We start from the raw sequence: 12,819 nt of genomic DNA on the forward strand, positions 1-12,819 counted from the left end.
GTGTGAGAACTGTGGAGGGCTCTCAGGGTTCTGAAATGGTGTGTGATGTTATGGAGGGGACTGTTCTAACAGTTAGATGGAGGTATAATTTCTACCTTTTAGTTGTGAGTGTATTGTGAGAGAGCCTCGCAGAATGAATTGAGGTTTCATAATGTGATGAGTTGTACTTGAAACTAAAGAAAACTTAGCAGTGCACAGACCTGTCAGTTAGAACTTAACTGGCCTATAAAACTGTCCTGACAAGCTAAAGTACAAGGTGACTTATGTTGAAGGTAGCGTTAAGAAAAATGGCTGGATTAAATGTAGAAAAAGGGAAGGGAGGAAGTAATCACAGTTGGAACCCTACTCTTTTTTGAACCTGAAATGATGATCCATCTTGAGATTTTAAGAAGTCGGTCTGCACTTAGTTCAATCTACTTATTAAAGTTTTTCTTTAGGCAGAACAGACCACACCATTTTTTACTGTAGAATATGAGCTACAGTTGGTTAAGATATATAAAAGAGCTGTTTTGCAGTTATTTTCTGTTAACTTGCAGGTCACTTTTCAGAACAAGGCGTCTCCAAATGATACAGTCAGAGCAAAAATAGTGATGGTACTTGAAGGCAGCTTGCTATTGAAAGAATGTGAATTTTGAATGCAGTATGTATTGCAATTAACGTTGCAAGTGTTGCTATTTGTTTATATTGTTATTGCAACCTATAATCTTTACTGAAAACAAAAGTGGAATGATTTCCATCTAGTAATTACTAAGTAGGAACTAGCATAGCTTTGTCATGCTGAATACACATCTGCAACTCCACTTGTTGCCCAGACACTGCTCCTGCTGGTGCAGCTGGCTGCAGTCATGGGATTGTCACTGAGTGCAAGTTCCTGAGTGCGGTCTGCACGTCCCTACCTGTTTGTTGTACCTTCACACCTTTCAGCTGCATCCCGGTTCCCAAGGAAGACACAGGACAACAACTTGAGACTGGCTTTAAGCTGTGCCAGCTCCCTCAGGAGCAGCTGAAAGGATTCCACCTTTGAGGTGTGTGACTGAGCAGCTCCACACCTGGTGTGCATTGGCTCCAACGAAAGGAAGGGCTGTGGATCCCTCACTGCTTGTGTTGCTACCATTGTTTGTTGCTTTAACAAGAGTTCTGCACTGGCAGTGCTTGCCCTTGGGCTAGGGAAAAGCCCAACCTGTTAGCACGTGCAGCTCTTGCCCAATGGGCCCCAGCTCCTGATGAGCAGATGGTGTGTGTTTGCTTGTGCTGGGAATGGGAACGGCAGGGGAGGTAGGTGGAGGTGGGCAGTGGCCATGTGCAGATGTGCTTTTTAATCGGTTTGTGGGCTGTTCTCTGAGAGAGTACGTGTGCCTGTCTCGTGCAGAGCCACAAGCCGGGTGGTGCAAGTGGGAGCAGTGCGAGGGTGACGTGCCATGCTGGCAGGCTGTATCCTCAGCATAATGAGCTTTCCTTCACTTGATACTTTAATCCCTTTGCAGCTGCCTAGTCTGTAAGTTAGGTGTGTTAATAGGTCAGCTGCAGAGGATGAGGCTAACTGTTCTTCAGAGGGAAGGACTCAGGAAGGTGGGGGCCTGAGCCTTGCAAACCCTCAGCCACAGGTGGGCAGGCTGCTGGGCTGAGGTCCCTGAGGGCCGTGTGTTGCCTTGCCGATACCTGATTTTTTTAAATATGGTGCTTTGATTTGATGTTCTTTACTAGGAATGCTGCAGCAGTGTGAGCCCTGGCCCCTGTGGGATGTGCATTGGGTAATGATGTTTCCTGCTGTTGCCAACTCAGGACAGGATAGAGATTCAGTATCAAGGAAAAATAGTAGAATAAGCAGTGTCAGCTCCAGAAATTTACAGCATGGTTTAGTGAGTGCTGCAGTTTTAGATCCTGGTTGTATTACTTTTTTTGCTCATCTCAGAGAATGACCCTTTCTCCTGCTGTCAGGAAAACCTCAGCTGTTTGGCTCTGGGCTCAGTGCAGGGCTGAGCTGAAGTGCCCACAGTGAGGGTGGTGACAGGATGGGAGCTGATGTGCTGGGTCCCTGTGTGCCAGTGGGGTCCAGAGCCGTGCAGGCTGCAGGCCTGGCTATGAACTCAGCTGATGGGGCAGCGGCCAGCAGGGAGCTCCCGCCACCAGATGCCTCTGCCGGCCTCAGCACAGCCTGCGCCCTCCCCATGTGGACATTCCCATTAAAAGCTCCTGTCTCAACAAGTTACTTTCCAACCAACTCATCGGCCCCCCTGGCTTTTGTCAACCCTTGTAGCCCCCTGCCTGGCCTGGACTCACAGCCGCTGCTGCCAGCAGGGCCCATGCTGGGGTGTGGGCGCAGCTCTCCTTGCAGCACTGTGTGTTTATCTGCTTATCCACCAGTCCACTTTTCCCTGCAGACTTGAGAACTGGTACCTGATGCCCACCCATTCTCAGCTCCCCCCTGGGCTGTGAGACCAAACAGATTCTGTCAGGTCGGATCCTGGGTTAGGCTCCCGTGGGCATGGGGGACAGGCAGAAATAGACGAGGAATTCCCCTCTCCAGCTCATTGCAAAGCAATGTTCTCTTGGTGCCTTATGGAAACATGCACAGAATGAAGCTGCTTGGCTTTATTGCCATTCAGCATGCTTGCTTCTTGGTTGCTCTCTGTGTTTTGCAGTTTTCTTGGGGCGGGGGCTCCCCTGCTGTCCCATAGCTTCTCTGGGCAGCTTGTGCCACTGCCTCTCTACCCTCTGAGTAAAGAATTTCCTCTAAACATCTAACCTAGATGTTCTCTTTCAGATTTTTAATGTTTCCTTAACATGAAGCAGAGGAGACTTTCATTTCATGGCAGAGCTCAGGAGCTCTGTCAGACAGTATTCACCTTTCACACAGCAGTCAGCCTGTGTTGCACTTCTGTTCAGAAGTCTGTTTATCTAGAAAGAACCATCTTGTGTACCCTTGTACTGCTACAACACACCTGGAAGGAGAAACTCTGAGCTCTGGTCACTCCTTCCAGGACAGTTCTCCAATTCCGTATCAGGTAGATAGTGAACACGTTATAAAGTCTTCTATCCTATCTAGCCCTAAGGAACTAATTCCCCCAGCCTCTTCTACCAAAGTCCCTGCACTCGCTGATACTCGGGCTACCTGTAGGCAGTTGTTCACTCATAGCCTCCTTGTACCTCTTGAGTCTCACCACAGATGTCACCCACGCAAAGAGACAGACATGAGAACTGAGATGAAAATGACACTACACAGGGTGGTAAGGGCTTGGCCTGGGGGCTCCCTCACAGAGCAGCAGCCAGAGCCCTGCAGCAGGGGCATGATTACCCTTCCCATCAGTTTGGGGAAAATCATTCCTTGTTTTGGATCACCACCATCTCTGCCCTACAAGAGCAGGCACTCTGTCTGGTTCCAGTGGAAGCAACTGTGAGAGAAGGATGGATTTTTCCTCTCAATTCACTTTAGCATTTCATCCTTTGTTCCTGTGCATGAGTGAACTCAGTGAGTGCTTTGCCACTGCAGTGCAAAGTCCATCCTGGAGGGGAACCAGTGCGGTACAGGTGTGGTACAGTGCTCTATTGCACCTATTGAGAAAGAATCAGGCAGGCAGGAGCATGGGGCAGGCTGGAACCTGGCTGCTTCCCATCTCGTGCAGCGCGTGCTGTACTGATAGCAGTGGGGCCCTGCAGCACACAGCACACCTTGTGGCACACCCAGCTGCAGGCGCTCAGTGAGCCTCTCATTGCTTCAATGTACCTCACAGCCTCTTGCTGATGATGCACTGAAGTGAGGTCTCAGGTTAGTTGTCTTGCTTTCAGTACCAAGCCAAATACTGTGAGCCCTGGGAGCGCTGAGATACAAAGTGCAGCGGGAGCAGGGAGCTGAGGAGCCCGGCAGCCTCTGCACGCTGCTGCTGCTGCGTGATGGCTTCCTGCTCCGGCCACAGAACAGTAAGCGCAGCCCTGTGCAGCCTTTCACCTATAAAGCACTGTTTACAGATTTCACTCTTCACCTTTTTTCGGTTGCACACCAATACCCTTCTGTGTGTGCGTGCACTGCAGCTGGCAGAGCCATATGGTGTTTTCCTGATGCAGCTCTGTAATGGTACAGCTGAGAGAGGCTTCAGATGAGAAAAACTTTCCAGGACGTCTAATCTGTATAAATAACCCCCACAACAAAAAGCCATTTTTAAATTTGTGCTTAGTGCTGCCAACCTCCTTGCTATCCCTCTCAGTCCAAAATTTATGCAGATCGTGGCTTAAGAGTTTCGCTCTTAATCAAAACAGGGAATGGATGTGATAGATGGGCACGTTGAGGGAAACAGATGCTTTTAAAAAACCCACTTAAACTTACATTTTCATTTGTATTTTATGGCAGCAAGAAAGGAGTACTTAAAAATAATTCTGGCAGAGGAAAGTTCTTGCCTCGATGTACTAAAACAAACAGAGTTATAGCTGAGATTTCTGGATCTGTCCGAGCAATTCAAGTGTCCAAGTAAAACAAAGCAAGTGAGCATCAAATCCACTGCACATCCCTGAAATCCCTCCTGCCTGTGTGCACGGGGCCATGCCTATACAAGTATGTGGATTTATGAGCAGAGCAATTACTCTTCCAGGGATTCTGAATCTGTAAACACCTAAAAATGAACTCCGACTATATGGGGTGTTTGAACGACCGCTCGGATAGTGCATCGCATGACCTGATCAATACTGATTATTTAACAAGAGTAAATTTGACCCAGAACTTTTTAAAACCTTAAGCTCTCTAGTACACATGGCCAGTAGGATTGTTTAGGGGCATCCAGCCAGAATTGCCACACAGCACTGCAGTAACCAAACAAACCCACCTACGCTGTGATTTTGGGCTATTTATAGTCACTCCAAGAGCAGGAGAAGGGTTTGTCCCTATAGGGCCATGCAGACACAGGTCTGCTCCTGAAAACTGCAGCTTCACATCCCAATCCAGATTCATAAAGCTTTTTTAGCATGGGCTGCTGCACTGTTTCTGCATTTTAATAGACGCTTTTCAGACACAGACTTAACTACGTAAGTTACATCTGTATGTTGGCTTCTCAGCTTTGCCTTCCACAAGTATGTTAACCAGGACAATACCATATCACTGATTTCACTAACCCTGCAAGCATTCACAATGCCTCTGATTGCTCCTACATGAAATCTGAGCCTGTAATTCACTGCAGGTGAGGAAACGCTCCCAAAGGGCAAATCAAACCCATAAAATGTGACAGCATAGCTCACAGCAGGCAGAAAACGCTGGGGTGGGGTACAGCAGGGATCTCACACCACCTGTAGGAATTCCCGAGACTTCTCTTCCAGAAGACAGAGCAGACAAAGCTTTCTTGGAGGCTTTTCACAGGTGTGACCTGCGCCAGAGAACTATACCTTACAGCCTAGAGCTGAAGGCAGCAGCTTTTGGTCTCATCTGGGGTTAACGTCAAAGCTTCCTGCAGGTGAAAGAAACCAAAGGACTTCCACTTGTCCTCCTTTTGTCTGTATTTGTGTTGCAGCCCCAGTCCCAGACGCTCTCACTGATGTGAGCAGGACCCACGAGGAGGGCACTCACTGCTTATCCATCTCGATACTTGCGAGGAAGGCAGAATATATAAACAGAACAAAACATGGCAATGTGCTCACAGAAGGCTCTGTCAGATTAGGGGGTGGGGGCCCACAACAGACTCCTCAGCTCTTGTTTGCTGCCTTCTGTTCCACCTACACTCACGCTGGTGTGGGAACTGTCTGTTTTTGGGAGGGATCTGAAGAGGGTTCCTGGTAACCACGTGATCCTGACCACTCACAGCGGAATGGGACCGTTTTCTGGCTGATGATTGTAATCATTCCAGCTGCAAAACACACGCACGTATAAACATTACAACATCCATGTTGATTTTACAATGTCTGGTGTCATCAAATAAACAACAGCCTTCGGGAGAGGCTCCTGAACGCAACAGCTGGACGTAAGCCTTCTTCTGGTGGTAGTTTATCTTTCATCTGTCTTTCAGTTTTTCTCAGAATAATTCACTACATAGGAATCAACAGCTGCAGAATCACGCTCTTTCTGTCTGTCAAATATCAGCATTTCCTGTCCCTAAGTAGGGTGAGGTGAGATGAGATAGTTTCACAAGAACCCATTTGTGTTGCCACTACTGAAGAACAGACTGAGACTTTTCAGCAGTGCTCATGAAGAGACTGAATGGACCGCTGGGAAGAACATGTCAATCAACCTTCAGTCATCCATTCCAGTATAAACAGCTTATCCACCAAATCCACCTCAAGTTGCCCCATCAACAGAAAAATACTCAAAAAATGTTAAAAGTGAAAAAAAGAAAAATCATAAAAATAAATATTTCTGGAAGTAGTGAGAAACAAGTGCCAATTGCCTGCTGGGATAATGGACCTAGTTATAAGCAAGCCTACTTTTTACTTTTTACTTTACTTTTTTTTACACAAGGTACATTTCTGAATCAATTCTGAAAACTGCAGCACAGAGCAGAGACCTGTCCAACAGCTGGGCCCAGAGAAGCAGACCCAGGGGCCAGGAAGAGGTTCAAGGTGGACATTTCCACCCAACAGAACAGAGCATCAGTGATGGTCAGCCGCACATCATGTGCCCAACAAAGAGGAAATGAGAGGAAATGGAAGCTTCTCATGCAGGGCAGAGGCAAACGAGCTGAGCCGGCAGTTTTGGGAAGCCCTGGTTTCCTACATGTTGGAGACCACTCTCATCTCTTGTCTGTTCCCCACCTCAACAGCCTTCTTCTCCTTCTCCTTGGTCCCACAGTAAGATTCAGGCTTCTTCATTATCATTTTCAGTATCTCCTCTCTCCCCCCAGCTCTCAGGCAAATCTCTCAGCAGCAGAGGGCTGTGCTATGGCTGGGCTGGAGAGAACGTGGCCAGTAAACCCAGCCAGTGAGGCCTGAGTGCTTTGCCCCTCAGAGCCCTCCTCTGCCAGTTGATGGCTCTGCTCACTTTCTGGGTACTCATGGTGGGATTCCCCTCGCCTCACCAATCTACTTTGTGGGCTTACCCACCTGCAGAAGCCATCCAGGTTCCCATCATCAGCACTGGAGATGGAGTCAGCAGAACTGAGTGCAATTCATCCCGTATTGGGGTAAAGATGAAACATGCCCAAACCCCATGGTTTATACTTACCACCACGTCAACAGCCATAAAAGAGCTATAAAAACAAATGCTTGTGCTACAAGCAACTAATCTTAGATTAATCCCACCCACAAAGTCTCTGGGTACAGTTACATTCACTTTGCCATCTGAACCAGAGAACAGCCTCGGGATCAGGGCCATGCAGTACAGACTGGCCTGCTTCCCAGCTGCTCAAACAAGGGTCCTCTGGAGCAGATGATTTGCACTCATGGCAGAGACAAGCAGAAGCATGAGAGCTGTGCCAGAGCTCTACCTACTCCAGGTCTCCTTGGCCTCCCCAGCCCGCACACTCACCAGCACAGGCCCCACCACACAGCCCTCAGCTGCTGTTTTGCAACAGGTATGTGTATAGACACCTGCAGCCTTCCAGGCATTGACCTCATCTGCAGTCCCTTCTTCCCCTTGGAGAGAGGAGACTTTGGACTTAGAGCAGTTGACTGAAGGGCTGTCCCATTCTGTGCCGTGCAGCCTCATCTTGAGCACTGGCTGCAGCTTGGGTGTCACAGTACTGGCAGGAGATTAAACTATTAGAGCGTGTCCAAAAGAGGGCTACAGAGATGGGGATGGGTCTGGAGGGCGAGATGTATGAGGAGCGCTGAGGCCGCTGTGTTTGTGCAGCCCGGAGCAGAGGAGCTGAGGGGAGGCCCGATGGCGGCTGCAGCTCCTCACAGGGAGCGGAGGGGCAGCGCTGAGCTCTGCTCCGTGTGACAGCGACAGGGCCCGAGGGAACGGCATGGAGCTGCGTCAGGGGAGGGGCGGGTGGCGGTCAGGGACAGGGGCTGCAGCGGAGGGCGGCGGGCACGGAACGGGCTGCACGGGGCAGCGGGCACGGCCCCATGCCGGAGTTCAGGGAGCGTTTCAGACACCTGGTTTGGATTTCCTCTACTCTGCCCTGGTGAGGCCTCATCTGGAGTACTGCATCCAGTTCTGGGCTCCCCAGTACAAAAAAGACAGGGATCTCTTGGAAAGAGTCCAGCACAGGGCCACAAAGATGGTGAAGGGCCTGGAGCATCTCTCCTATGAGGAAAGGCTGAGTGAACTGGGTCTGTTCAGCCTTGAGAAAAGAAGACTGAGAGGGGACCTGATCCAGGTCTATAAATATCTAAGGTGTGGGGGGCAGAATGGCGAGGCCGGACTCTTTTCAGTGGTGAGTGGAGACAGGACAAGGGGGAATGGCCAGAAACTGCAGCATAGGAAGTTCTGCACAAACATGCACAAGAACTTCTTTACAGTGAGGTGACGGAGCACTGGAACAGGCTGCCCAGGGAGGTGGTGGAGTCTCCTTCTCTGGAGATGTTCAAGACCTGCCTGGATGCCTACCTGTGCGACCTGCTGTAGGGAACCTGCTTTGGCAGGGGGGTTGGACTCGATGATCTCTGGAGGTCCCTTCCAACCCCTACAATTCTGTGATTCTGTGATTTGGGGTGGGCCTGTGAAGAGCTGGGAGTTGGACTCGATGACTCCTCTGGGTTCTTTCCAACTCAGGATATTCTAAGAGCAGGAAGACAAAAGTCATGGGTGGGTTCAGATAGACAGGGTCTTTATAAAGTCTGCCTGCCAGCCCCTTAAAATGGGCATGTCCCTTACTGGATCCATCTCCACAGAGAAGAGAACCAGCCCTGTCCTTTGGAAGCTGGCAATCACAACCTTTTTTGGTTACCATAACTGGCTACTCAGGATCAGTCTGCAGAGAAGATGCCACCAGTAATGCATGTTTCACCTATTAGGGACAAACCAGTGCTCTCTTCTTCCAAAAGAACCTCCCTGGTGTCAGGGCATCACTCTGCACTTTGCTATGGCTCGCACAGCCCCCTCTTTGCTGCTGCAGCTCCTGCAGAGTAAGTCTTGGTGGGACTGAGGTGCAGCGTGCCTCCAAGGATGCTGTGGGACAGAGGAACTTGAATCTTGACAGCAGTGAGCCTTGAGACCAAAGTGTACATCTCCAACAATGAGACGCAGAGCTGAGGCACACACCGCCATGCTGAGCTTCAGGAATGAGGTGTGTGCTCTGCAATCTGGGTTGCAGGACCAAAGCGAGCCGCAGGGAGGAGTCCAGGGAGCAGCCAGATGCCAACACCCTGCTGCCATGCAGGCGGTCAGGACAAGTTGCACACTGTGAGCTCTGTGCCATCTCCTGCCTCTGCCTGAGGCACTGAAACAACCGGAGAACAAAAGACAAACGCCTTTCCCGGTCCCTGTACAATCCCCACATAGTCACTGCTCCTCCCAGTCCCACCGACCTGCTCCTGTGTTACCTGCATGAAAGCCTCCAGGGTTGAGTAGCTCTGGCAAAGTCCAGGGGCTGCCACACCTAACAAACACTTTAGGCAAGCTTTTCTCATCATGAGGGCAGTCTCACTGCTGGGGTTCCCTGCCACTGACAAAATCATCACTACTTACACACTGTGTGTCTGGACATTAAACAGGGATCTATCCTGCAGCCCTGCATCACTCTGATAGAACTGAGATACTTGCATTATGCAGCACCAAAACAGGCTTTCACAGAGGCTTTTTTTTTTTTCTAATTAAAAAAAAAAAAATGGTATTGCTCAATTCTTGCTGTCCTGCCAAAGACTATCAGAGCTATCTATGTGGCAAAGCCATGACTCTTATGACATCTCTTTAAATGAGACACAAGGCCTTGAGCTCCACAGGTCCCTAAAGTGCGCCCTTAGTTCTGTGATGACTCAAGGGAAAAAAAATCAATTACTAACAGTGAGGTGATTGCTTAACAGCACACCAGTGGTGTATTTTGTACTATGATGTGAGGAGAGGCATTTGACAGGAGGTGGCAGTGGGATGTGAGAACTCAAGGCTTGCCAAGACATACTGGAGGGTTGTCCTGGGTGCAGGGAGTCAAACTGGATGCAGTACAGCCTGTACTGTATGAGGAACATACTGCCTGCACTCTCCACCTGCATTTCCCAATTCAGAAATTATTCACTTGCTTGAATATGAACACATGCACTGGGAGTTGATCAAATGTTGGCATCACAGTTAATTGTTCCTGCAATATTACATTTACTGATAGCTTTGCTCTATTTTGTCTGTTTTGCGTGGCTGAAACTATTCAACAGTTCAAAAATCAGAAAATGCAGGTAAGCTTAAAGAAAAGTTCATATGATTTCATTCATATGACTGTTATCAAAATATTTGAGGAGCAGAAATGCTGTTACCTTTCTGAGGAGGAGGAAAGTCCCTGCTGAGATTCATACCACATTAGTATGTCAAACAAAATGCTCTGTTCACACCACCATCTGTTTGCCTCTGGAATTTATCCTGGAAATGCAGCAATTTAGTCACTGTGTAACGAGTAAGATCAGCTTGGGCATGAAAAAGCAAACAAATGTATTTCTAATGCTTCCATCGGGAAAAACACTTATCACAGCATGGACAGGTGGCTTTGTCAGCTGCACAAGCTCACTCTGTAGTGCTTAATTTCAATTCAGTTTCTAAGTATCTGATTTTTTTTTAACAGTAATTTAAATTGATCATTGGGTTATATTCAAAATGGTTAATTAAACCACAACACCCATAGAAGTACTCATCCAACATGGGAGGTTTAAAATAATCATTCATGCCCTTTCATAAGTGCAACACAGCTTCTTGCTGGACTCTAGGATAAAGGAGCCACTTATGGCTCCTTGTAAATTCTGTATGACAAAGCCAAGGTAAGCCACAGGTAACGGAGCATGCTGAAATTCAGGTTCAGACTGCTGGATAGGATTGAAGTTACCTAGTTGGCCAGTGATTTTCCAGTCTTGTTGCCAATTCTCTTTCCTCATTTATCACCCCAATCCCACATCTTTCCACATCAAAAATATACGACATGCAGGCTGGGCAAGTGGTTTTCTAGGAAACATAAGATATAGCGTAAAAGGCATAAATAAATAACCCACAAGGGCTAAATGTCAAACTCCTAAACACCTTCAGAATGAAAAGCAAACACATCAGATTGCTCCTAGATGGCATAAAACCACATCCCTATGCTCCTTGGGAGGTCAAAGGGAAAGCACACATTTGATCTGACAGCCGTAGCTCAGATGCTTCCACTGGCTGCCAAGAGAAAAGCATTTTTAAACCGAAAACTGCTCATTTGCCAAAAAGAAGTGCCTCTCACTTGCCTCAGGCTTTATTAGGGGTGTCTGAGTCTCCCCACCCCCATGGCAGCCACGTCAACAACAGCATTGCCAACACTCTCTGGAGCTTTCCACGCAGTGACCTGCAGGCGAGGCAGGATGGTGGCTGCATGGACTCGGGGGCAGACAAAACACTCTGGAGAGAAGATGGGGCCATGAGCAACTCTGTGCTGAATGCATCCATGTGATGATGGGTTGTGTAGGATGGGCAGGAATGCAGCGCTGCTAGCCACGCACGATCCGCCTGGTGTGGAAATCAGGCTGGTAAAATAAACGACAGCCTTAAAGCTAATTACAAATAAGTTCTGCTCTGCATATGAAGATAAACTGTCATGTTTTCCAGCCTCTTAAGCAGGGATTATTTTTGGGAGAGGTGGTTGTAGACAGTCTTAGCCTGCAGAGCAGGAAAGGAGTGGGGAAGGAAAGAGCAGTCAGACACACACGGGAGGGGTTGCAGCAAAACGAGCAGCTTTACTTCCATGGATGCCAGGGATGTGTGGGGAACAGAGCTCCCACGGGGGGCAGGAGCCAAAGAACAGTTTGGTCTCTCCTTTCTGGGGGCTGCTCCTCCCACTTTCAACCCAGCAGCCTGAAATGCTGCTCCAGGACATGTTCACCAGGATGGCAGGGCCTCAGGGATCTGGGCACACGAAGCCTATCTATCCCCTCTGGCACGAAGCCCCCTCTTTCTCATGGTCCCTCAGCCCCGGCTGCATCCCTACCGCCTCCTGTCAGCGTTCGCTGCCCAGTTCCCAGCCAAGCACTGCTCTCAGCACGCAGCCCTCACCTCTCATCCCATCGCCGTTACCTGGGAGAAGAGGCCGTCCCCAGCCCATCACAACCTGCCTTCGGGCAGTTGCAGAGAGCAACGAGGTCTCCCCTGAACCTCCCCCTTCTCCACACTGAACGATCACAGCTCCCTCAGCCGCTGCCGTAAGACTTGTGCTCCAGACCCTTCCGTTTTGCCGCCCTTCTGTGGACGCGCTCCAGCACTTCCACGTCTTTTCTGTGAGAAGCCGCAAAGCGTTGCTTACTTCCAGCCCCTTACCCCACCACCACCTCGGCGGCACATACCGCCGGTACCTTGCCATAGCAGCAGACCGACAAGGCGAACAGCATTTCACATTGCGTACCGCATTCATTTACACGGGCAGAGCAGACGCCGCTCCGCGGGCGTTTCCCCAGTGCCCCTGATGCCGCAGCGCACAGCCGGGGCGCCGCGCACCGAGCCGTGACCCCCCCGATCGCGAGCGGCGGGGAACCCGGAGAGGAGGGCATCCCCCCGGCGCCACCGCGAGGAGCCCGGCGCCACCTCTGCGCCGCGGGGAGGGGCGGGGGGCCGCGTGACCTCACGGCGAGGCGGCGGCCGCCCCCGCCCGGATGCACTGACTCAGCCGCCGGGATGACGGCGGGAGCGCGCACGCCGCGCCGACTCCCGAGCCACGCCGCGCCGACACCCGGGCCACGCCGCGGGGCAGCCGCCGATCACGCGCGGGGCGCCCCGCGCCTATTGGCTGCCGCCTCACACACCTTTGC

The 12,819-nt window shown here is 50.1% G+C and overlaps 1 long non-coding RNA gene across 2 annotated transcripts; it reads right to left on the reverse strand.

The window, feature by feature from the left end:
* Positions 1-8,334: 8,334 nt before the first annotated feature.
* On the reverse strand, positions 8,335-12,589 carry LOC125690577 (uncharacterized). Of its 2 annotated transcripts, none has more exons than XR_007375718.1 (3): positions 10,881-12,589; positions 10,321-10,423; positions 8,335-8,635 (listed from the first exon to the last, which is right to left on the reverse strand). It is a non-coding gene; the product is annotated as an uncharacterized LOC125690577 (long non-coding RNA). The 2 variants fall into 2 exon arrangements; XR_007375719.1 differs by lacking the exon at positions 8,335-8,635 and having other exon boundaries at positions 9,754-10,423; positions 10,881-10,996; positions 12,417-12,589.
* Positions 12,590-12,819: the final 230 nt, after the last annotated feature.

This window comes from Lagopus muta, chromosome 3, assembly GCF_023343835.1.
Source record: "Lagopus muta isolate bLagMut1 chromosome 3, bLagMut1 primary, whole genome shotgun sequence".
NCBI lineage: Eukaryota > Metazoa > Chordata > Aves > Galliformes > Phasianidae > Lagopus > Lagopus muta.